Source organism: Crotalus tigris, unplaced genomic scaffold, assembly GCF_016545835.1.
Source record: "Crotalus tigris isolate CLP2741 ecotype Arizona unplaced genomic scaffold, ASM1654583v1 scf7180000017546.9332058, whole genome shotgun sequence".
Classification (NCBI taxonomy): domain Eukaryota; kingdom Metazoa; phylum Chordata; class Lepidosauria; order Squamata; family Viperidae; genus Crotalus; species Crotalus tigris.
The window spans coordinates 6,267,792-6,295,455 of record NW_024096465.1 but is presented as its reverse complement, the minus strand read 5'-3'; the positions used below and the strand labels follow the sequence as shown (position 1 = coordinate 6,295,455).

The 27,664-nt window shown below is 36.7% G+C and overlaps 1 long non-coding RNA gene across 1 annotated transcript; it reads left to right on the top strand.

Moving 5' to 3' along the window:
- The first annotated feature begins 288 nt into the window (after window positions 1-288).
- Window positions 289-14,671, top strand: LOC120305196. The gene is made up of 3 exons (XR_005555951.1): window positions 289-339; window positions 13,136-13,239; window positions 13,859-14,671. It is a non-coding gene; the product is annotated as an uncharacterized LOC120305196 (long non-coding RNA).
- The last annotated feature ends 12,993 nt before the right edge of the window (window positions 14,672-27,664 follow it).

Below are 27,664 nucleotides of genomic sequence, written 5' to 3'. Positions count from 1 at the left end.
AAACGGTCCAGCCATTTGCTGGAGAATTTGGAAAGACTATTTGTACCCAGCTCTAAATTGAAGGCATTCATTAAATCTCTTACTAAGAATATTTTTAAGGCTTAGAGCTTGAATAGTATGCATTTGCACGGAGACTACAGCAGAGGGCGCTAATGGAACATATAAAGAGCTCTGGAAAAAACTGGTCATTTTTTATAAAAAATAGAGGACAGTCTATAGCAGAGGTCTGCAACCTTGACAACTTTAAGATTTGTGGACTTCAGCTCCCAGAATTCCTCAGCCAGCCAGCTGAAGTCCAGAAGTCTTAAAGTTGTCAAGGTTGCAGATCCCTGGTCTATGGTATGTCTTTAACTCAACCTTTGCTATTCACATCTATTTGTCCAAGAAACTGATGAATATGTTGTGACAATACTACTGTTATGATGCATCCTTAATGGCTATATTTCAAGATAACTAAAATGGTAATGAAAAGAAAAGTGATATTTTAGAACATGTATAGAAATTACTCACTACCCTATGTTTACTTCAGATATACAGTAAAATGATGGTTTATGTGAGCTTCATTTAATTTTTAGAGTATGTAAATCCTTAAGAAACTGTATATCTTCTGAATTTTACAGTATATATTATAGTATACTTCAATTTATTAGTACATTGATTTTTTGTTTTAAGGTATCTCCTTAAATACTGACCAAATTGTTTATGTTTTTCATAGATTTCTTATTTAATTTATTTGTCTGTAATATTTGGGAAAAGAAACATATATAAATATTAAAAAGGAAGATGGAAAAATATACATAAATATTCATTACTCACTATTCACTTCATCTTACAGGTTAGGCAATTAATTTGTTTGCATTTAAATCAGTTTAACCTAACTTAAAAAATAGATATGTAAATTTAAACGTGCAAAGTTGTATACACATTCCAAAATTCTCTCAACCAATTATAGAATCTTGCTCAAATACAGAAAAAGAAGCTTTTCATACCCTTTTATAATTAGTAGAAAATGGATTTCTTTCCGATCTTATAGTCTTCCTTATCATTAATCTATAGTCAAAAGAATATGATCATTTACAAAACCAGCGTGACTTCCAGAACAGAATTTATATGAGATAACCACTAGCCAAAATAAAACCATTAACACACAAGACAACATTATGTGTTTTGTGTATCTGATTTCCAGGACTTAACTGAAAGTTTTTTCCTGAAAATTTATTAAATGCCATCAAGTCAGTGTCAATTCTTAATGACCACATAGATATTCTCCAGATCAATCAGCCCCATCCTGGTCCTTTATGTACCCACTGACATTGTAACTGAGTCTATTCACCTTGCTATTGACCATGCTTTTTCTCTCTTTCCTTTTATGTTCCCCACATTATAGACTTGTGGGGTCCTTTGTGCTCTCTGAGCTTAGTTTGCTTGCAGACATTTCAATACCTAACTAGGTAACATCATCAGTACATTATAGATTTTTCTATAGAGCTTTATTCCTCACTTAATATGTTTGAAGGATGATACTTTCAGTCTTGCCATTTGTGCCTTGACTGAGAACTTATTTGATTTGTTGATTGTTCATTTGTTTATTTTCTTGATTATCCACAGTATTTCCAAGAGTCTTTTCCAATACCCTCGTTCAAAACAGTCAGTATTCTTCTTATTCTGCCTCTTCAAATTCACTTCCATAAAGTGTCACAAGAAAACCATTGTCTACATGATTCTTATCTTTGTAGGTGTAGACAAATCCCAACATCTGAATCCTGTCCTGGTTACCCCTTAAAGTTGAATGTGTACAAATCTGGGTTCCTAGCAGTGGTGGGATTCAGCCAGTTCGCACTAGTTCAGTTAGAACTGGTAGCTAATTTTTTGTTGCCCAGGCCCAGAATGGACTTCCGGAACAACAACATAGAGAATTGGTTGTTCACATATTTGAATCCCATCATGGTTCTTAGCCTTTGAGATGGACTCTCCCTCTTGTCCTTCGCCTTTCTTCTTCTTTTCCTTCTAAGTATTAGTCACCAGAACTTTAGGGGTTTTGTTAGCTGATATTCCCTCCTTTTGACCATTTATATTGGCAACTGTGAAAACACCCCATTTTCCATTATTAATAAACTGCTGGAGTTTGGCAGTTTTTGTCCATCCACACTGCATAATTTTTCAGACCTTGGTGGGCTTGGATTCAAACTATTGAATAATCCATGGATGTATATTCCTTTGTCCTTTCTCCAGTTTTTAATCTTGATCCAGAAGTATAGAAGGATAGAAAAAATGAGGGAGGTCCAGAACATTGCAGTATGTAACGTTCTGGATCTTCCTCGTTTTTTTCTATGCTTCTTTCTATCTCAGAGCTTTATCATGACCCTTTATTAGGAGCAGAGCCCAATTCAAGCTCTGAGTGCTAGTTTTTAATTTCCTATATTTAGACACTCTTCTGGGTCCCAGATCCTGTCCTGGTATGATCCTATTTATACGACACAATCAAAAGAAAGGGTCTTTTTTCCGTTCCCTTTTTTGTGTTCTGCTCCAGCTCACTTGTGTACCTTATAGAGTTCTCCCAGTATTCCGGTTTCACCCATCCTTGGATGAGGTTAAAAATATTTGAAAAACTGTTTATTCCATCAAGGAGATTGATTGGTGGAATGACTGCGAGCAGATGCTGAAAATAGCCATGGGCTTTTTTACTGTAAATCATTTAAGTAAAGTGAGACAGTGGGTAGGTTTATAATGTATAATATTTGTTCATTGTGATTATAAATACATCACGGGGATATACCTTTTTTATTCTTAAATTTTCTCCGGTTGACTAAAATCTGCGTTGTTGTTTTGTTTGTACCTACCAAATTTGGCCTGCTGATATATAATATGAATGAGACTAAGGTGATTTAGGAAGAATAATCATGATAAATGTGCTATTGAAGGACAGAGAAAGAGTATGCAGATCATTTGAGATTCACAGGAGGCAGAACTAATGCCCTCAGGTCCCACTTAATGGATTTGTCAGAGACATCTGGTAGTCCACTGGGGAAAAAAGATCCTGAAATAGACAAGTTTTCCCGCTGACCTAAATGCATTCTTACGATTTTATCTGTGAATCCTCTTGTTTGCATTAAATATTAACTTATGCTATCTTGTTAATAACTGAGGAATGTGAGCACACTTTTTTTCCCTATCATTAAACTATAGGGTGATTTTGGATTCTTATATATTTTTGACAGGCTTATTTACAAAAGATGTTCATATTCGTGTATAAAGTGACCTTCATTCAGCCATGTTATAGCTGCTATCAATACAGTTTTATAGCATTTGATATAAAATGCTATACTTGGTTAGCAATGGCCTCATCCTCTCTGAAGTTAAATGCTTACGTTGTTCTTGTTTTGTTTCTCGGAATCAACATTGTTCCCATACCACTGGCAGATTTAATTCACATACTCATAAATAGAGTGGAAAAAGTACCATTTCCTGCAAATTAAAAATGTTTTCCAAATGACATTTGTTTTTTTTTTACTTCAGAGATTCTTTATTACTGTATATTTCGGGTTTTCAGTTTCTGTATAAAATTCTATTCCTTGATTGTATTAACATTAAAAATGAACATAGAAATCTAAGGTTTTTACACATGGAGATTAAATTAGTTTTTATGCTCTTTTAATTACTTTACTATAGCAAGGCAGAAAAGGAAAACAGCATTTTTGCCACTGTGGATGTAAGGGCTATTTCCTTACAAGTTATTTCTAGCATCTGTTGTAGTAATAGAGCCACTTATGTGCCAATAGAACAGAAAGGAGGGCAGGTTTTATATTTCCTCAACAAAGGTAGGATGTTGCTAAACAATGCTATGAATAACTACAGGGAAAGAATATGAAGCTTTAAATCAGGGGTCTTCAAACTTGGCCCTTTTATGACTTGTGGACTTCAATTCCCAGAATTCCTCAGCCAGCGTGAGGAATTCTGGGAGTTGAAGTCCACAAGACATAAAAGGGCTAAGTTTGAAGACCCCCTGCTTTAAATCTTCACTGAAGATGCAGGCTATATTATACCAAGTAGATTTCCCAATCTAGGGTTGATAGAGAGCAACTGGCTCAAAGTCATCCAACTGAATTCTCTGTGGGCCAGTCACCCCCTCTCAACCCAACTCACCTCACAGGGTTGTTGTTGTGGGGGAAAAGGAAGAGGAAGGAGTATTGGTGTGTTTGCTGCCTTAAGCTCTTTATGGGTGGGGGGAGGATAACAATCTAAGAAAAGAAAACATCATTGGACCAAAATTTCTCTCTATCTCTCTCTCTCTCCCTCTCTCTCTCTCTCTTTCTCTCTTTTTTTCCCCCCTCTCTTTCTCTTTCTGTCTTCCTGTGTCCTTAAATTAAGTCTTGCTTAACCAGAGAACACGTTCAGAGTATAGCCAGCAGTATTTACCATCATGATCCAAACAAAAATCAATGGAGAATGCAGGCAGGTATCTTGCATATATAAAGATGTAAAGAATGGGATAAAATAAATATAAGTAATAAATAAACAAACAGCACATGAAACACAAATCCACATCAGAAAGGCATCAAGTAATTTTCTTGTATTTTTGGAATAATGACAATATAGTATTTTGGAAAGGTTTTATTTTAAATATATATATATATTAAAAGGGAAATACTCAAATCTGCATCATACAACAATAAAACAAATGCAGTTTTTAATGAGCTTTTTTATTTCTCTGTATATTCGAATTTAATGTTCTATGCTTATTGTTTATTAATATTTATGGATATTAATATTTAATATTTATTAATAGCTGAGTGCCAGTGAAGCAAGATTCATGATATACAAAAATACATAGGCCTATGCACACATATACATCTGTATATACATTAACATAAAATACTGGGAAAGAAATTGTGCAAAGGTGGACATCTTTCTGAGTTACAGTACTTTCCGAAATTGGAAACTGAGTCTGAGATTTTAATTCCAGTTCACCAAGGACAAAACAGATATTTCTGGATAATTGTGGGTACAAAATGCACTCTCTGGTGGGCACTAACCTTCTTATACAGTGTTTAGCAAGTAAATTGAAAGTGGTTTGCCTGTTAACTCCAGTCAATTATTTATTTAACACTTTGTGTGCATTACACTGGAAAGTCTTTTCTCTGACTGGATTTAATGCTCTGCCATCCATACTAACTGAATGGAGATAAACAGCACTATACCAGTATCTCAGTATAAAATGACTCATGTCCTTGTCTGTTGCGGGACATTGAATCAGATATGTGTGTTTTACTGTGATGTCTGTATTATGCAATCTAGTATTCAGTTCTAATAATTTTATTCTTATCCAAATTTCATGACAGGTCTTCAAAAGAGAATACTTATTTTTATTTAATAACCCATCATCCGATATTCCCAGAAAGATTGCTAAATTGTACTGTATAGTTATTGTAGCACTGAAAATATTGTTGGTCACAAACATCAATATAGTCAGTCCAGGACAATTTTGTGCGCTCTCAGGTGTGCACAATACTTGCTTGTCCTGAGTCCAGCAAGTAGATTAAGGATGGACAGGACAGAATACAGTCTGGGTTAGCTATATTTTGGCATCAAAAATCATGTCATCAAAATTCAACAGCATGTTACCTCAGGTAAATTTAATGTAGGTCGTCCTTGGTTAACTATGGTAATTGGGACTGGAATCTGTATTGTTAAGTAATGTGGTCATAAAATATGACATCGTGTAATTGAATTACTAAGCAACAGCGATCCCAGCAATCCCTGTTGCCAGCATTAAGTGAGGATCGGAGGTTGTTCAGCGAATCCTTCATCGCTTGCAAGCAGGCCAACAGGCAAGGGTGACTTCTGTCAGATGAGGGAGGATGTGCAAATGATCTGCAGGGTGTGGGGAGGTCAGGGGTATCTGCTGCCAGGGAAGGGAGGACGTAAGTGACTTACCAGAGTGACTTGCAATCTTCCCTGACAACTTCTCCACTAGCTTTGCTTGTAGAAAGCTAGCAGGGAAGTTACAGATGGTGATCACATGACCATGTAAATGTGAGCTGGTTGCCAAGTGCCTGGATTGTGATGAAGTGATTGCAGGAGTGCTTAGGATGGCCAGAATTCTGAGTACCACTTGTAAGTATAGGCAGTCCTCACTGTACAACAGTTCATTTAGTGACCATTCAAGGTTACAACATCAATTAAAAATGTGACTTATGACCATTTTTCACACCTACAGTTATTGCAGCATCCCCATGGTCATGTGACCAAAATTTAGACTATTGGTAACTGTCTTGCATTTATGACGGTTGCCAGGGCTTTTTTTGTCATAGAACGCCCAGAACGGAGTTCCGGCACCTTTTTTTGGATGGAACCTTGTAGGGTAGGCAAGGCGGGTTGTATGACATGTGTGAGTTCTGGCACCTTTTATTTATTTATTTTTTACAAAAAAAGCACTGACGGTTGCTGTGTGACCAGGATCATGTGATCACCTTTTGTGACCTTCTGACAAGCAAAGTCAATGGATAAAGTAGATTCACTTAACAATCTTGTTACTAACTTAACAACTGCAATGATTCACTTAACAACTATGGCGAGAAAGGTCATAACATGGATCAAAACTCACTTAACAAATGTCTCAGTTAGGAATTTTGGGCTCAATTTTTGGGCTAAATTTTGGGCTCAATTGTGGCCGTAGGTTAAGGACTACCTATGTAAGTCATTCATTTGAACTATGATTCATGGGAAGACTGCTAGATCAATGGGAAAAATGCATTCAGTAGCTTCTTTTTATAAGGTCTCTAAATATCAGGAACTTGAATGTAAAAACTTACTAGCTGCTGCAAAAATTAGATTATATTGATGCTTGAATGCATGAATATTTCCGTCTCTTTCTGACAGCATATAAGAAATTGCAAATAATAAGAACAGGCAACTTCCTGTCAAAATAGGACTATGTGATTGCCACATACTCAGTCTCAGGGTAAAAACAAGACTAGAAATTATGCTATTAGTTATCAAAATAAAAGTCCTATGCTTTTACCAACACAAAGCAGATGTGCTTAGAAATGAGGCCATTACTCATGTCAAAAAAAGATGCAGGTATCCAGAACCTTAGAAGATAATAAATTATTGAAAGAACCAATTTTTGATTGCTTCTTCTATGTGTCAGAGGACAGTTTCATCACAAAACTTCATTATTTTTTCAAGATACTTAAGGGATCTTGCAGATTTTCCCACTTTTGATCAGAATTAAGACTTGGCCCATGTTTTGTGAGGTCAAGGTAAAACTTTTTAGCAGTAATAATAATGTGCCATACATGGGGGGGGGTTAGGGTGGGTGCGTTTTGGAATGTATATTGTAACTTTTATAAAACTTTTCAATAAAAAAATGTGCCATATAGCTAAGAAACGGATTTTTGTGCTATAACACTTAGTTTCTTATAAATATTATTTTGGACAATTAGATTCAGGTAGTACCATGAGCAAAAAAGTTCAGCTTCAGGATTCAGAATACAACAAAGGGATGTTCTGTCCATATATGGTTGCAAGAGACATTTTCGTTAAAGCATACTCTGCTCCATCAGTTTCTGCTTCCTGATTTCTCAGTATAACTTGGTTCAACTAGAAAATTGTTAACTATAGGTGATCCTCACTTAATAACCAGTCACTTAGCAACCATTTATCATTATGATGGACCACCTCAGAGCTACTTACAACCTGATTTCTAAGTTTCAACAGCTATACACACATACACACACACGCACACATACCCAAGGTCATATGACTGCATTTTGGGCACTTGGCAATCAGCTTGCATTTATAGCCATTTGCAACATCTTTCTGTCCAATGACCACTATTTTTGACATTTTTTTTTTTTGCTGTTGTTTTACAACATTTATTTTCAGCCAAAAATGCCTTTGAGGGAAAATGGATTCAATTAACAAACACAGTTTTTGCTTAACAACCACTGTTAAAAGATCATAAAATTGGGCACGGTCACCATAATGACTGCCACAACTTATTACTATAATTCCAGGCTCAGTTACAGTTGTAAGTCAAGGACTACCTATATTTAGCATCCTGAAATATTTTTAAAGAACATTAGGGAAGAACAAACCCATAAATATCTCCTACCAATACTCACAACCAACTTCATCATGCTGCGTCACAGCTGGGAAAGCTCATTGTTTTGTTCAAGTGAATTCTTGGTTGAAGATACTACCAAGTGATATAAAATCCCATTCAATGAGTTGGGATTTGCTACTGATAGTTTATGGTCTTTATGGTATCCTGAGGGCTTGCCCAGAAGTGAAATATGGTCTGCATTTATTAAAAATAGAAAAGCATTGGATAATTTATGTTAATCAATTGGTATTTTGGGCATAGTCCAAGATAGAATTGACTCTACTGTAGCGTTATCTTTAGATGCTAGAAAGCTTTTGATAAAATACACATTAATTTTCTTTAGCAAATGGTGAATAGATCTCGTTTCCTATTTTATTTTATTTTATTAAATGGATGGAAATTTAGTGCCAACAATCTTGCAAGTTATAATCAATCAATTGATTTCAGAAGCATTTGAATTATGGGTACTACCTGCTAGAGTTGCGTACTTTGTTTGCTGCTTTTTGGTTTGATTTGGGAACTCTTAGTAATTGCTAAGGGAACCAAGTAATATGACAAGTATCATGATGGCGAGTTTCAATTAAACATTTTTTTACATACTGATATTTTAGCAATTTTAGATAATAACACCAACTCACTGTATACATTTTATACAGGTCATTCAACATTTCAAGGAGTGTTTGGTAAATAAGCTTAATTTGGATAAATCTTGTTTATTTTCTTTAGGCCCTGAAATAGTTTTTTAATGAATAAATTTATTGGGCGGGTTCATGTTAAAGATGTTGATGTCATGTTATATGATACCATGAAACTATGGAATTTGACTATTTTTTATAAGTGATATTGTAAAGAGTCCATATTATGTTGCTGTAAGAATTATTTTGAAAGATTGGAAAAGCCTGTACAGATAGCTGCTGCCTCATTTAGCAACTGTTCATAGTTATGATGGTGATCAAAAGGTAACTTTGCATATCTGTAAAATAAAGGCAAACTGGTGTAAGATTGTAAGCACAGTCATGGTTTCACTTAGCAACCACTTTGCTTAATGACTGAGTTGCTGGCCCTAATTGTGGTCACTAAATGTAGTATTCATGATATTAAGATTTACATTCAAGAGATATGTAAATTATTTAGTTTTGAAAAGACAGTTTTATCTATTAATAAAAAATATAATCTTAGGCAATCATTAATCATTATAAGGTATATTTAGAAACCTGTTTCTAAATATTTCTTAACCAACTGAGCTAAAGTGTCACTGAAAATTAAATTTAAGAAGTTCAGATTTAAAATTTTCTGCTGACTACATTAGTCAGGGTTCCAAAATTATCCCCAGAGGAAACTTAAAAGCATTAGATCACATTATGGGCTAATGAAGTGTAAAATTTCAGTATAATGATAGAATTTTGTTCTTGCCAATTTGACAGAATTTATCTACATGTAGAAAAGCTTCAGGGAAGCCCTTACCAATAAAGCTAAAGTCAAGTCCAAGGAGATACTTTTTAATATCAAAGAAATAATTATGATTGCCTGGTATCTGCATGGTCCTGATCTCTTTATATATGAGGGCAATTTGAAAATAAACCTCCATTTGGTTATCAATGACAGACACTCACAGATGCAGAACTTGCATTATACACATTAGAAAACTACAACATTACATTACTTTTTGAAATAATCGCCATTCAAATTGAAGCACTTGGTCATAATGTCTTACAAGTTTGAAATTCCTTCTGCAAAAAAAAAAAAAAAAAATCTCCCACCTGGGAATGAAGCCACCCTATAACAGCATCGTGAAGCAGACTGTCATCTTCGAAGCGGTGTGACGCAAGCCATGTTTCATTTAAAAAACTGTTTCATTTTCAATTGATCTAGCAGACGAGTCAACTGCAACACAAGCTTCTCCTTCCACTCCTCACTGCCTACTGAACTACTGCACAAGGCGCCATGGGATGGGCATTGCTATCCCCGCCTATTTCTCGCATATGCTCAAACAGAGGTTTATTTCTGAATTATCCTCATAATTAATTGGGAGAGAATTGTCTTTCAAACACTATAAATTAATCAACTAAACTGAAGACTCTCAAAAAGGGGTTAGTTTTATCTCCAAACAGCCCTTGTTTATTTGTAGGGCTCACAGTCTGCCATATTATCCAAATGCCACAATAAAAATCAGTTGCCCTATTCCTAATATCTAGTACCTCAGTGAAAACTGATGGGGTTGAAGCATGACTCTCCCCAAATTCCAGTTTCCATTTTGAAATGCAAATCTGGATTCCATGGAAATCATAGACAAATCTTCCCAGCACCTTCCCCACAGTTGCACACAGTCCCAAGGCTTCAAAATCAAACTATTTAATGCAAGGTTTCCCCCACCCCATCCTTATCCATACAATTTGTACCTCAGGAGTAACAAGATGAAATGATACATGAGAAATTATCTCATTAAAATTTCACCAAGCAAAGATGACTAGGCAGGATTTGGTACAGCAGATACACAACTCCAAGAATCATTAGATTCTACGGTTTTCACTGAGCTAATTTCCTTCTTTTAAACAACTATTGCTGTTATTTTTAGACAAAGTACTACTCTGTGTATGTGCGCGTGCTTGACTTGAAAAAATGGTCAAAGATTAAACACAAGGCTCCTTAAAGCATTAAACCGATCACTATAAATATTTTATTCACTGCTACAAAACCTTGACAAGTTATGCTGACATCAAACTCTACTAGCTTGCTTGGCTAAAATTAATCTGCTTTTTAAAAAGGTATTTATTATTTCCACAGTGTTTTCAAATATGAACAACCAGAATGATACTGGCATTAGTTTTCTCTGTAAGATCCCCAAATCACTCTTAAAACAAAATGTAATGGTGCTTTCTCTTTCTTTCCCCAGTATCTTTAGACATATGTGAAAGTGCTTGCAAATGGACCATAGCATCCAGCTCATAAAATTGGCTGGATTTTTATTAATCTGGGCCTCATACTATAAGCCATAATACCTCCTCTTAAAGGGGGCATTCTATAGTCCCTTTTAAGGTGGCTTATAAGCTGTTGACCAGTAGGAGGCAATACATTATTTTTATCATCTTTGGGACTCTTCAGGCATAAGTATCCTTCCCATTAAAATGGGTTGTGCGCTGCCTCCTAAGTAACTAATCTAAGATTAGTTCAAAACCAAGAATCTTCCCAAGACAGAAATTAAATGTGATGAAGTGAAATGGGTCTGGGAAAATTAAGATATATGATAACCCTAGATACCTTACATTTTCTAGAAGTCTTATCAACAAGGTGATACTGTTCAGACAGATAAATACAGGTATCAGATACAGGTATTTCCCAGACTGAGCTGCAGAAAAGCTTGAAATCCATTACCAAAACTAGTTATCTCTGCCATGGGCCTTGAGAGAGTTAATGGTAAGATGAATTTTTGAGAAGAAGGCAATAGCAACGAAGTGCTATGTTGTTCTGTTTGCTTGCAAAATTGAAACTAGGAGAAGACTGGCCACAGGTCAAGAATACAATTTTTAGTTTTATGTTAGAATAAAGAACCACTCGCACAGATAGAGCAATAAGCTTATTTGAGTACTAGGACAAGGGTATGAGATAGGAGAAGATGAGTTTTCATCTAGTAGTCCTGAATCTGGGTTTTTCACTTGGCCTATTTTTGATTAAATATGTATCTGTGCTTAAGAAACAAGGGGGCTTTTTTTCTCCCTCTTGTGCTTTAGATTCCATCAAAGCTTTCTTTCTATTCAAGATATAGTGTAGATGAAAGGGGAGAAGTGGTTCTATTTTCATCTGTTTGGTAAGATACTAAATTTTTATTTCAAATATGATGAAATGATGCTTTTGCATTCACTGATAACTGGGCTAAGCCCATTCTCTGCATCCAACACTACATGAAGTTCAGTAACTTTTAATGGGGTACCAAAATACAGAATAACAGAGTTGGAAGGGACCTTGGACGTCTTCTAGTCCAACTCCCTGTTCAAATAGGAGACCCTAAGCATTACAGACAAATGGCTATCTAATCTCTTCTTTAAAATCTGCAGTGTTGGAACACCCACTGCTTCTGAAGGCAAGCCATTCCACTATTCTCACTATCAGGAAATTTTTCCTTATTTCTTGGTTGAATATTTTTTGGATAAGTTTCCATCCATAACTTCTTGTCTTGTCCTCATGTGCTATGGAGAATAAGTTGCCCCCCTCTTATTTGTGGCAGCCTCTCAAATATTGGAAGACTGATATCATCTCATAACATGATATAACAGTCCTTCTCTTTGTTAAACTAGACCAGTGGTGGCGAACCTATGGCACAGGTGCCAGAGGCAGCACTCGGAATCCTCTCTGTGGGCACACATGCCGTTGCCACAGCCTTGCCTCCCCCCTCCTCTCCAGCAGCCCACCTGAAGGAGAGTCACTCTCAAGTGTGGTCCACATGGAGCAGCACAGCCAAGGACATGGCAGTCAGGCAGCGTAGACAAGATTCTGCCCTCACACCCCATCATGCAGTTGATGCTGCAGGGCGCGGGCAGAGGGTGTGGCTGCCATAGTGCTGCTGGGCTCCCTGGGTGATCTGCGGCGGCCCCTGGAGGCAGTGAGTGGTCCTGTGGGCAGGCGGGGCAGGGGGTGGTGGGCAGAGCAGGGGCGAGGCAGGGGGTGGAGCAGGGGTGGGGCCAATTTTTGGGCACTCAGTCTCTAAAAGGTTTGCCATCACTGGACTAGACATACCCAGTTCCTGCAATTGTTCATCATATTTTTTCAGCCTCCAGACCCCTAATCATCTTTGTTGCTCTTTTCTACACTCTTTTGTATTGTGGTGACCAGAACTGGACACAGTATTCCAAATGTGGTCCGCCTTTCTCTATATTATTTCAAAACTCTATAATCAAAAGTATACTATTATTTATTATTTAATAAGAGCTCCTGCTGAATTCAAATATCTACTATATTTGATATATAGTATATACTACTATTAAGATGTTACGATGCACTGACTTTCTCCTCTCTTCCCATTAATTCCTTTAGCGTGTAATGCTGCATCAAGCTTACCTGATCTTTGACAGCCTCAAAGTGCAACTGCAGGAAAACAGCAGTGCTTTCACTCTATGATGACTTCCTGTTGAAATCAGGTAGCCAATCATGTTAGTCTACAGGATGACATTACAAAGATAACCACTGTGGAAACAAAGAATGCATTTCACATGGAAAGATAACCTGTCTCTCTACCATTCCAGCCCAGACAATATTAGGATGTTCAAAGCAGTTATCCCTTACCTTCATCAGGTGCTTCATACCTCAAGGATAACACATTTTTTTCCACAAGGCACTTCATATCATTCTGAACTTTCTAACTGGCAATTACAATAGACAGAAAAGGATTCCATGCATACATTGCACAGAAGCGTCTCCCAGCTCCTGGAATGACAATTGAGAACTCAGAGCAATGAAATAGCTTCCTTTTTAGAAGCATGAGATTGCTTTGTGAAACAGCTTTAAAGGAGGAGTTTACACAAACTTATGTTAAACCAAGCATCTCTGTAAAACTTTACACTAAACATCATTCCCCTCCCCCTTTTCAAGGAATTGCTTTAAGGACTTGCTCTGAAGCACCATTTTGCTTTCCCATCTGAAACACTGCAGAGGCCTAATTTTAAATGTCAGGTCTTGTATGTGAAATCTCTATGTAAATATAAAACAAAGTGGTCATTTTGAGGTCATTCCTTTTTCTTTCCCCTTTCCCTTTTTTAGGCTGCTGTCTAAAATAAACTGCAAAATGGAAGAGATGGGTGCAGCATGGGATACGGCATGTAAGAGACCCATGCAAGGAAGGTGCAATTCGTTCAGCACTTTTGTCAAGCACTGGGGAGATGCAATCTCCCTCAGCATGCCAAGTAAAGTGTCAGATGATACGTTCTGACTTTTGAAGCTTCAAAGGGGGTGGCTGAGCCACCTTAATCAGCCACTTCATTTCAAGGCAAGCCCTTTCAGTTTTTGTAAGAGCCTCTTTGGAAAGGCTTGCAATATTATTCTAAGATTATTGAAAGATTAACATCACACTCTCCAATGAATGTATTCATGTGCACTTTTCACTAGATCATACACTTAATCACACCAGATAATAAGGGCATTTTGCTCTATGCCTGCAGCGCAGAATTCAATACAACTGGCTTGGTGAAGTGGGCTTCTGACATATTGTCAGAAACTCTGTCATTCACTTCAAAAATATTGTAAAACTTTGGGATATAGGACATTTTGCAGAAACATTTTGGATGTTTCTCATCAATAAAGTGAAAAATAAATCATTAAGGCAGGGGTGTCAAACTTGCAACATCATATGACACGTCGCAACATATTGTGACTTTTTTTCCATTGCTGGCAATGGGCTGGGTATGGCTTCTGCATGATTCATCCAGCCCGCGGGCCAGCAGTTTGACACCCCTGCATTACGATTTGCCTTCTAGAGACCTTAGACATACTGCTATTGAGCAGTGTAGCCAAAAGCTATCTGCAGTAACTTTCCTGGATCTTAAAGACCATACCATGTGAGCAAAAATTCTCTTTTTTTAGCACATCCCATCAAATCTTGCATTTCAAAGTACTTGTTGGATGCCAACAGTGGAGTTAATGTGATTCCTATTTCATTTACTGATAGTTTGATTATACATTTAAAAAAACCTAATAAAACATTTTTTTAAAGTTAGTTTGGTATATCCTGAGGATACTTTCAGATGGATGTTTTGAGACATTTTGGGAACAGCTCTGAGCTCGTTATTCCCATAGTTCCCTCTGTTTGCTGCTGAGTCAAGATTGTTAATCACAAGCCAGCAAACTCTAAGGATGAGAGGCAATGGTATGTTTGCAGGATTTTAATCAAAAGCACTTCAGATGCTGTAGTAGCTACTTATATTTTGGCCTTCCTATAATGATGCCCCATTGTGACGAGAATCTTCTTCCTCCTGTCTTGAAAGACTTACAACTTTTGAAACCTCAATGCCACACTACTGAAACTTATACAAGAAGAAATGCTCTCAGGCAGTGTTTCTCAACCTTGACAATTTTAAGGCACGTGGACTTCAACTCCCAGAATTCTGGGAGTTGAAGTCCACATGCCTTAAAATTGTCAAGGTTGAGAAACACTGCTCTCAGGACATGCCAAATATTGTATGAGTTGCTCCAGGTCAATGCTTTACAGGAAATTCTCCTTCCTTTATTCACTAAATAAGACTTTTTGTCTAGGCTGAATACAGAGATGAAACTGCCATTGTGGGAACTGGAGGAAGCATATAGACATTCTGTTGAAAGGTTGATTGGACTACAAATCTCATCAATGTTGATCACTTTGAATTAAAAAGGGAAGGGACAGGACATTTTTAAGACAATTACTAGAAAGCTTTCTGTGATGTTGGTTAAAGCATAACTCAGCAGCCACATTGGGCAGGCCTGTTATAATAATGTTGACTATTTGGCCAAACAAAGAGAAGGAAAAAAAACTCGTTTGGAGTTCTCCATCTTTAGCTAAAGTCACCCAGGGAGAAGCTGCTGCAGCTGGATGGTTAACTTTGAGTTCTCCCCCCCTCCTTGTAAGCTTTGGCTTATCTAAGGGAACATCATTAAATGGTTTCAAACACTGTACTTAATTTAGAAAATTGGCTAGATTTCTAAAAGCTGCAGAAACTGTTTTTGCTCCACTGTTTTCATCTGCCATTTTGTTTTTGAATTGGGCAGTTAGCCAGACTCATTTGGCATCTTCTCACTATCAGAATAATTAGCCATCTATACATGATTCTGCTCATTAGTGGAAATATCTGCTTTTGCTGGCAGAACATCCAACTGCTCATCCATCAGATTCAACTTTTCTTCTCTGACTCCAAAGAATCCTAGAAGGATGGTATGTAAATATTTAGAATCAGCCTTTTCTAAGTGTATGTGCTATTTTTTTTTTTTAGCAATATGTGAAGAACAACCAAACAAGAGAAAACAGAAGTCATTTTCAAATATAATGTAAGGACTATGAAAATCATTGCGTGGAGCAATAGGTAAAACACTGAAAGAACCCATCCACGAACCTCAACTGACAATCAGAAGACCTGATGGGAATTCCTTAATTTCACAATACACTGACAGGTTCAGTCACAATTTCAACTGTGAACTAGAGACCAAGCAAGATCACAAATACAAATGAATTCCTAGATGCATGGCACTCTGATGAATCAGCTATTAGCAGATATATTGAGAACAAGCTCCTTATGCAAACTATTCAAAAAGGAAGCAAAGGTCAGGAAGCATACCTATCAATCAGTACTTAGATAAGCAGGAACCAGCATCAGATGAACAAGAACAAGAAAGAAGCAATTCTAATGGAAGAGACTATTTGGGATAAATAGCAGGATTCATGGTGTTGTCTGATCTTGGTTCATAGAGCAACAAGGATCCCACAGAAACAATTTACTACCCAAAAAGCAATCAAGAAACAATACCCCAATTAAGATCTATAAAACAAGCTATCATATTTGATCAGCCAACAAACTCTATTCTCCCTTGCACTGCTTACCTAGCTGGTAATAAAATTTATGCAGGAAAAGAAGCAAAAAAAAAAACCAAATACACAACAGTATGTGGAGAATCATGACCCTTTGGCTGAATCTTCTTGTGCTCTATATTATCTCCCTACCAGAGTTGAAGTGTTATTTAGATTACAAGAAGCAGATCAATGCTGGCAACAATATCAGGCATGCCATGTAAAGAATCCAATCTTTTACTAATCTGCAAAATGCAATGCTGTTTGTCCTAATATCTTGGAGAACAGGAACAGGAACATATGTGATGGGAAGTAAAAGGAACATTAATAGGTCAGGTTTCTCTCACACTGTGGTTGTATCTAGTCATATCTTTGCCCACTTTCTGTATTGGTAATCTCCAGAAAATGGGAAAGAGAAAGTGTGATAACTCAGCATAAACATGCATGGCAATAGCAATAGATCTTAGGCTTATATATTGCCCCATAATGCTTTACAGCAGTCTCTGGGTGGATTACGATGTCAGCATATTGTCCCCAACAATCTGGGTCCTCATTTTACTGACCTCAGAAGGAGGGAAGACTGAGTCAACCTTGAGCCCTGTCAGGATCAAACTCCAGGCTGTGGAGAATTTGCCTGCAATACACACTTTAACTACTGAGCCACCAGGGCTCCAGAGAACACATAAAGCAGACATGGAGCCTAATAGCAGCTTCAAGACTAAATACTTTATTAGGACATGTTACTTATTTGCCAAAGCTTGGGAATAAAGAACTGGAATACCCCACATTAACTAAATTCTTATAGAACATTAAGGTATGACCAACTGAACAAAACACTCTTTTCAAATAAACTGAATACACCATAAAAAGGGTAAGCCATCATTCACCTTATGCTGGAAGGTGAAAATGGGAAAAAGGACATTTGCTGATATAATATGGGTTTGTCCCACTATTGCATGTTTTTAGCATATAGATCAGAATTAAAGATGAATTATACACCAGAATCATGAAAGAATAATTTATCAAGCATTATGGAGAGGGACATGTAATAAAAATATAATGTTTCAATCTTTGAAATACAACATAACCCCAGATTTACAATATTGGGTCATTGCTTTTAGTTTATATACTTATTTCCTATCAATATAATACATGGGGACACTGTGGTACAATGGCTTAATGATGTTGGAATTGTCAGCCAGAAATGGTCTGCAATCCAGTGGTTTGAGCCCAGTTTCAGGAGATGGAGTGAGCTCCCATTGCTTAATCCCTGGCTGCTGCCTACCCAGAAGTTCGAAAGCAGGCAATATTGTGAATAGAATAGAATAGAATAGAATAGAATAGAATAGAATAGAATAGAATAGAATAGAATAGAATAGAATAGAGTAACAGAGTTAGAAGGGACCTTGTAGGTCATCTAGTCCAACCCCTGCCCAAGAAGGAGTCCCTACACCATTTCTGACAGATGGCAGTCCAGTCTCTCCTTCAAAGCCTCCAGTGATGAAATACAAACAACATCTGAAGGCAGTCTGTTCCATTGGTTGATTGTTCTCACTGTCAGGAAATTTCTCCTTATTTCCAGATAAATGGGTGCCACTTTGGTGGGAAAAACTCATCTGTGTTTGTGTGTGTGGAAAGCAGAAGCCAGCACTGGACCTGGCCAGACATAAGGCAACACAATATGAGGTGAGGAGAGACCTGTGGAAGAACTCAGAAGAGCCAGCAACTTGAGCACCCCATTCAGATGGTGTAAAGTTAGTTCACCCCCCCCCCCACCTTGGTGCAGCAAGGATAGGCACATAAGCCCCAAACAGAATGAACTAGCAATCTAGGCCGTCGGGATTGCATTGTGCCTAGCATTTGTAGATTTCTCTGACATTGTATGCTATATGCTAAATTATAAATAAAATAACATAATAGAAAGGCTGATCAGGATTATTCTGGATGGTCAAGGTTAATGATGTGTTTAAAAATTTGACTGATGTTTTAAAATGTGCTATATTAAATTTTCAGTTTCCTATTTTTATTGGTTTATGCTTTTTTGTCTGTTTTATTTCTTTCATTTTTTCCCCATAAAGCAGTGAAAAATATAGTGTTCCAACTCTATGATTCCCTGAATATTTAGACCTCATTTTTTACTCCAACTAATGTTGAATATATGAAGGTAAGAGGTTTCTATCGCTGCATTAATTCTGCCACATTTGTCTGGAGCTTTTGGGTAATTTAGCAAACAATGCCCTTGACAATAGTTCCTTTTCATCAAGATTCAGAAACAAGGTAATTAATTAGAGGCCAGAAGGGAGCTGTTAAGTGTTCATAATGATCCAGGATTGAAAAAATTACAGCTACAGAATGGATGCTTTAGATCAGTGTTTCCCAAACTTGACAATTTTAAGGCATGAGGACTTCAACTCCCAGAATTCCACAGCCAGCAACGCTGGCTGTGGAATTCTGTGAGTTGAAGTCCACATGCCTTAAAATTGTCAAGTTTGGGAAACACTGCTTTAGATAGACAATACTGAATTAACAGAGGCTTTAAAATGAAGTATCTTTAACAAATCACACAGAGGAAGGAACATTTCCAATTTCTTTAAATTAGTTCATCTAAAAATGAGTATATATTGATATTCATTTTGATAATTGTCCCAATAGAAGAATATTCAGCCTTGATTCTTATAACAGGCAGCATGGAAAATTTGAAATAATTTTTAGAACAGACGCTTGTAGTTCTTTAGAACTCAACAAATTTGATGAGGCAAAAAACTTCAATACTCCTTAAAAGAGTAGAGAGAATTATGTACCCACCAATATTGTTTTCTTTTTAGAATGGCTATTCATGAAAGAGTTGTTGGTTACAACAGAAACATTGTATGGGGGACTTCTGGTTTTTCATTGTGGCTGCTGCGGATGCTGGAAAGTGAGCTCCGTCTTCCGATTTTGATTTTGCACCACTGGGGGACCCTGGAAAGGGTTGAAAGTCACCCTTAGGGGCGACCAGAAAGGAGGGAAACCCCGCTTGATCGTGGGAGGGTGGTAGCCCTTCCGCTTGATTTGAGGTAGTCCTCCAAACCAGCGGACAACTAGAAATATGGCCCATCACTAGGCTGCAGACAGCCAAAGTCAAACTTACCACCAGGCACTTCTAAGGCAGTGTGGATGAGACTGGGTGAGATCTGAACTTCTCTTCAATCCTAACTATCCTTTCTACCTGTATAAGCTGTCCAAAGTATTTTCCCCCTGTAGAGAGAGGGAAGGGAAATCCTATCCCACCATCTAAGAGCAGCGGCAACTGACTATCCAGGGGAGTTTAAAAACACTGGAAAAAATAACTTTATTTTAACTGGATTTATATGTTTCTAAAATTTGGGAACCAAAAGATTTCTTATCCCTATTGAAGATTTATAAAAAAGAAGTAAAATTGGAAAAAGAATTATAAAAAATTTGGACTTAAAAAACCTTAAATGGCATAGGTGACATCTTGTGGCTAAATCTGATACTACAACCTGTTATTGTTTAAAAGAGACTTGGCTTGAAGCCCAGACTACAGATAAGACTCCTTCAACTTTGGCAGATATCAGCTGTGATAAGCTCAGCTGTGTTCTCTACCCAGTGATAAAATTATTTTCATCCCCTGATTGTAAAGCTTTTAATTTAATACACCATTAAGAGAATATGGATGAAGATCAGGAACAGATTCTTTTTATGTTGAAAGCAATTCATGAAACTATTCTTACAGCTTCTGATGAAATAAGATGCTATAGAAAAGAACAAGATGTCAGCATAGATATTCAAACCCTAACTTTGACTACAATTAAAGAATCAGCTACACAGAACACAATAGAAGAAGTGGAACAATCAAACACTATGATAGAGAATTCAATGGACCAACAAACACAGTTAATGGAAAAAAGGGACTGATAACAGTGAAAATGGAAAAGACTTTCTATATAAACCAGAAGAAATCTGAGGAGCAAGAAGAAGAACAGACCGAAGGGAAGATAAACATTCCAGGACAACTACAGGGAAATGCAATAATAGAGAGACGATTTGTTAGTTCTTCCAAAAGAATGACGAATGGTGGTCCCTTTTATTTCAAATAATATATACAATAACAGAGGGAGATCTATTTGACAATTTAAAAGCACAAACATGGAAGGCGAATTGGCAAAGAAAGAAAGCTAGAATAAGGCTGAAGAAAATTGGGGTTTGGATTTATCAGTGAGGATGTTACGTTATTAATTAAAATAGAATATACTTAAACAGACAAGATGTGTACTTTGAATACTAGATTAGGCTATGAATTGAGATAAAAAAACTTTGGTAATTTAAAACTTGGAAGTATAAATATCAAAACAAATTTGAATATTGATGGGAAATTAAAAATTGGGGAAAAGAAATAAATAGGATATTGATTGTCTATAAAGATTGAATGTAAAAGTAATTAAGATATAAATAAGCTAAAAAATTGATAAACATAATAAACATGTCTTTATGTAGTTGATAAAATAAGAATATTAGTTTAAATATGAGATAGTAGATGTTAAGAGAAAAAGAGAGGAAGTATTTGATGTTGAAATAAGGGAAACTTTGGTCATTAAATTTAAGACATTTGGAAATTAGTAGAAAATAAGAATGTTATACTGTATTATCAATTAGATGATGTAAGATGGTGAGAAATAGAATATATTCCAATAGATAGGACATATCTTGAACATTAGATTTTGTGATGAATTGTGGTAAAGGAAACTTTGGTTACCTAAAACCTGGAAATTATAAATATTAAATGTTAAATTTAAATATTGATTGGAAACATAAAATTGGGAAAACTAATTACAAGATATAAAGATTGAATGTTAAAGTAATTGGGATATGTATAAGCTAAAACTATTGATAAATATAACAATGTTATTTTTATTTAATTGAAATAATAAGAATTGTATTAGCTTAAACATGAGACAGTAAATACTAAGGGAAAAAGAGAGGAAATATTTAATGTGGTAGTTCGAGATTTGTACTAAAGACACTCGTATGCTATTGAATTATTGATTAAACCAGCTGCCATATTGCTTTTTAAATACTTAAATGTAAAACTAGAAAATCAATAAAAAAAACTTTTAAAAAAAGAAACATTCCTTTAATGGTGAACACATAAATATATGTAGGCTGATTATGAGGATAATATCACTGCTTGAAACTTGCCTTTCATTTCTCTCTTACCATTGACATCCCATCCTTGCAGCTAATGCCAGATAGTATCTGCCAGCATGTTTTGTTCTAACTATTTATTATTTATTTGAAATAGTTGTATAACTGCTTATACAACTGCCTTATTTGGACTGAAATTCAGTTTACTAGTTTTAATCCAGTTGTAGCCCAGACATTGTCTTACCTGTGTCAGAAAAGGTAGAACTTATTCAGAAGAAATAGGAACAGAGCAATGTGTTAGCAATAGACAGATGATATTGTATGCAAAGCTCTGAATGATCTCTTTCAGAGATTCCAATCAGAGTTGAGATGAAATGAAGATAGAATGGCCTCCAAAATGAGAAGGTTGAGCTGAAATCTCCATTCTCTACAGCCTTTCAAGTATGAGCAAAATCACTGCAATTCTAGACTACTCAAAACCACCTAGACCAGAGGTCCCCAACCTTTTGGGCACCAGGACCAGTTCCATGGAGAGAGGTTTTTCTGCAGACCGGAGGGGATGTGGTTTTGTGTGCTGCCTGCATCCTATGGATGGGGCTTTCCTTGTTTGTGTGGACCAGTTGCTGGCATGTCGCAGCCGGTACTGGTCCATGGACCAGGGGTTGGAGACCCCTGATCTAGACAGCCTCTGAAACTTATGATCAGTGGTTTCAAAAGTTGCCAAAAAGGTCAATATAACAACCTACCAATCTCTCTCTTACAAAAGGTCATATAATGGCCAAAGGAGATTCAGTATCAAAACCATAGTTAAACCTCAAAGGAAGTAGATTTCAGAGGTTCCTTACTGTGATAATCCATCAGTCGAGGAAACTTTTTTTTGAAGAACAAAGGGTTTTTTTACTGATCTACACTAATTAATAGTTTGGATTCCTTCTAGAACAAATAATAAGACCACTTCTGGAATTCTTGGTTCCAGAAGATCTAGAAACATTCCTTGTTATAAGAATGATAAGTAATCTTTGAGAGCCAGGTAGATACCCCTCTTTACTAGATGTAATAAACCAAGCATAAACAAATAATGGGTTGTATTGTTTTGGCTCATTTTCAGTACAGAGACATTAACCTATCCACTCACTCTTTATAATAGCCTTACTACTGATATAGAAAGGAAGTTCTATACAGTTCTATACAGTATATTGGTCTGCTAAGAATTTGAATCAGAGTGAATGTGGATGCAGTGAAACTTTTATTTTAGAAAAAAAGAGGTATTCCTATGAGCAGGCAATATGCATAAACTTAATCTCCATGCTATATATAACAAAATCCAAAAAAGATATTTTTTCATCAAATCCTATGAATACCTTTAGAGTTGGCAGAAAACTATATTGGCATGAAATTTGCTGTCCTTATTGCTGAATTTTATCCTCCTGTTGAGGTCATTGCAGTCAACTCAAACTAATGAGTGACAAAGCCTGACAGATTTTATCTATCTTGAGGCTGTCCTTGGACACTACTGGCTGGAATGCAGGGGAAAATAAGTTAAGAATGACTTAAGTCCATCTCATTGATGGACTGTGGATGTGATAAAGACCTGGGGTATGGAACATAGCAGAAAAATGTTGTTGCCAAGGCATGTTTGTGTTATGATTGGATACAAGAGCCATCGTCACATTGTTTAAAAATTAATTGGCAGTATGTAGCTCTTTCATGCTGTTTTGGTTATTTGCTTCAACCATCCCTATTTAGTGCCTAGAAAATTAGAGAATTATTGTTTTTTCTTTAATTCAATCTTGTTAAGTCTGCTAGCTTTCCTTACATCCAATCTTATATATTTAGATAGCTATTACTAATAAATATCTGTAAGTGGAATTTTCTTAATATTCTCCAATATTAACACACACTTTGTAGTGGTTCTTTAAAAAGAAAGTCAACTATCCAGTTATCACATAAGCATGTATGTATGATGCGACCCTTTACATGAAAAGTTTCATCTTATGCTGAATATGAAGGCATTGTGGGGAAGAGTATCCAATGCAAATGTTGTGGTGGAATGCCAGAAGATAGATAGAAAATAAGGTCTGTTATGGATGGCCAAAATAAAAAATAAAAACGGAGCAAAACTCTGAGGAGGAAAATCTTTTTATTGAAGCAGTGATGATTGGATTCCAGTTTACAGAAAAACAGAACAGAGCACAATAAAAAAGAAATGTGGTCTTCTATAGGAATTTTGAAATGTGTACCCAGAAATTCAGGAGCCCTAATTTGCTATCAGAATTTCAGCACCATAAGAAGGAAACAGGATTGTGCTTTGCCTAAAAACAGTAAATGGAGCAGTTTTGGATTAAGAGAGTATACAAAATGGAGAAGTAGCAATAGCAGTGGCACTTAGACTTATATACTGCTTCATAGTGCTTGACAATGTTCTCTAAGTGGTGTACATTGTTAGCATATTGCCCCGCAGCAATCTGGGTCCTCATTTTACTGACTTCGGAAGGATGGAAGGCTGAATCAACCTTGAGCTGGTCAGGATCTAACTCCTGGGAGTGAGCAAAGTCAGCCTGCAACATTGCATTATAGGTACTGTGCCACCATGGCTCATAGCATACAATAATGGACAAATTAATACAGGTTAGAATTGGACATGTTACTTGGTTCAGGGATTCCAGGCTCTCTAGAAAAATGAGTAGCAAATAGGAAAAATTATACATTTAAATCAGGAAGCTCAATGAGCGGAAAGCAAGGATTTAAAAGTATGATGTGGTAGCATCTGGAGCTGAAGTAGGAGGAGGAGTTAAGCGACTGGCTAGCCTGGAATCATTGAAGGGAATGAAGTGGTAGGAAGGAGATCCTCCCTAAACCCTGGAATGCTTATTTAGTTGTTCTGTAGTGATTATAGTTAGTTTGGTTTGATTCTTGTAAATAGGTGAGTAGCAATAAACATATTGCTTTGATCAACTCACAGTGTCATTTCTGGTTCCTTGCACTTGACATAATAATGAATTCAAAAGGAATACGCCAAATAAAATGGAAGTAGGAGTTGCATTAGATTTGTTTCTTTATATCCATTTATGTGGCTGCCCTGAGATAAAGATAATAGACTGCAATCCATATAAGTACTGTTCCTCTCATTTGGGATCTGATCTAACCTGGGAACACAATCATGTCTGCAGGGCCATGCAAAGAGAGAGAGTCAGAGCAAATCTGATCTCCAGGGAAAAGATATTCTGCAGGGCAGGTGCCAGGAAAGGAAAGGCTCTCTTCCTCAGTCTTGACTTATAAAACTCTTTAAAAATATAACTTATTCTATAAAGTATAATTCTTTATAAGTATAACTCTTATACAACTCTGAAGGGGTCCATTGCTTGCCTGATCTAATGGGATGAGTGAACACAAATGGGGAGAAATGTCCCCATAAATCATGATCAAATATGAAGGGAATATATTGCGATCCAGGAATCTGATCATGAAGGGCCACTTGAGAATATTTGGGTAAGAAAACAACATAGTTATTTTTGTAGTAGTATTCTATAGGTGATCAGGCATATTTGGCAGCAGAGCAATATAGGAGGAGAAAAAATGTACTAGGCAGAAATTTATGGGAAAAGAATCTGAGTGTCTCTGCAGAACCTGAGTCAAGAGTGACACTGTGCTTTAAAAAAAGCCAGTACAATCCTAGGCTGCATCAATGGCCAAATTCAAGGAAAGTGTTAAAGATAAAGGAAAGCCATTGTCAGGTCTCCATTATTGGCCTGGCGCCTTGCTGGGCTCCTGCTATCAAAGGGGAAGGGAGGTGAGAGATGTTTGGAGCAATCCACACCTGTGTATCAAATGGTGGGAAATAGGGAGGTAGTGGGGAGAACTGGGAAGGAGAAGTGACAATGGAAGAAGACCAGATCACCAAACCGTTTATACCAAGATCTTCAAGGCCATTTGCCCTGAGGATGGAACATTACAAGTTTTGCATCTCAGAGTTTCTCAAAACATCTTACTGGCATCACATTGGCTAGGTGACTGGTCTTGGGGAGGGGGAGAAGTGGGAGTTGGAAAGAATAGCTTTGTATTTTGCATGGGAACATAGATTTTGCCTGACTTCACTGCAACCAGTTTCTTTCAGTAAAAGTTCTTTTGCTTCAATTAAATGGAGTCACAAGTCCTACTTTCCTGAGAGAGCAAACTGGAGCAGGTCTGACAGCCATAACCTTTTAGATTTTCTACAAGTGTGTTTTTACATTTTATGTGCTCATGTATTACAATCCAATGTGCTCCCTGATTGTATACCGGTAGTTTGATGTTTCCTACCCAAGTAGGAAGTAGTGCATTTGTCTAACAAAGGGAACCATATTTTAGAAAGAATATTAATAAATTTGACTATGTCCAAAATATAGCTACCAAGATGATAGCATTTTAGAAATAAAAGAAGAGTTGGAGGGTTTTATTATATTCACTCTGGAGAAAAGAGGGAAGACATGGTACTTGTCTTCAAGTATCCAAAAAGCTGAAATACAAAATATGCAGCAGAATTGTTCATAAAGTTGCAGAAGGCAAGGAAAGAAACAATAATTTAAATGAGAAGGAAGTATATGTCAATCAGACACTAAGAAAAAATTCCTAAGACTAGGACCTGTTTAGCAATGGAACAGAAAGCAGTGGACTGTCCTTCATTGGAAGTGGTTAAATTAGACTGAATGGCAATCTTGGATATGCTACATTAGTGAATTTCTGTAATGGATAGGAGATTAGGCTATGAGCTCTGAGATGCCTTCCAGGCATTACATTTTCTGATCGTATGTTTTCCAAATCTGCAGATATTCTGAGTCCCAGTAAATCCACTTCAGTAATTTATAACTAATTAAAGAAAATTCTACACGTCCAAAGCATCACCATAACCACAAATCCAACCAAAGTTCTCTTCCCCATTCTGCTCCAACTACTTTTAATATTTATAAAGTTTCTTTTACTTAAAAAGGTAATTAAAATGAAAAGCAGGTATGTTGCAAAGCAAAATGCCAGTTTCTACCTTAATCTTTATATAGAAAGAATGCCCACAGAGGCACCCTGGGCATTCTAAGAAAGTAATAATGGTTGATGGCTACTGTCCATGTTTTTATGAAATATGTAACTGCTACAGGGAATGGATGCTAGTGGGGGCGGTAATCCTACAGGATTAGAGAGGATGGTGGAGACAGAAAAGATAGTGGGAAGCAAGCTCACCAAATTATATTTCAGAGAAATTGTGGATGTTATAATTGGGCACATCTATCATGGAAGCTATTTTCTTAGAAAACTTATGCTCTCAACTTTCCAACTTTCCCTATCCAAAATAGAATAATAGAGTTGGAAGGGACCTTGGAAATCTTCTAGTCCATCCAATATCATTTCAAACAAATAGTTGTCCAATCTCTTCTTAAGATCCTCCAGTGTTCAAGCACCCACAGCCTCTGAAGGCAAGCTGTTCCACTGGTTGATTGTTCTTACTGTTAGGAAGTTTCTCCTTAGTTCTAGATTGCTTCTTTCCTTGAATAGTTTCCATCCATTGTTTCTTGTCTTACTTCTGGTTCTTATCCCTGATCTAAACACCCATCTGTCTTTCCAGTAACAGGCACCTTTTATCCTAAGTCCTAGTGTGACCAAAGACTGACTAAAAGCTGCAATGAGAAGCAAACAATATATACTCTTTCCCCTCTTCTTTCTCAGGAAAAAATCTTTGCACAGTCAATCCCTTCAAGCTTTAACAGAGCATTCCCACTGAACTTTGGTCACATTTTGCATGATTAAAGTTCAGTTGGCGCCAAGACAAGGGAAGGAGGATGGATAGTGGCTGATTCAGACATTCTACAAGAATAAAAAAATCACCTCTCCTTTGCCAAGGGGCTATTCTGTTCAAGATTCAT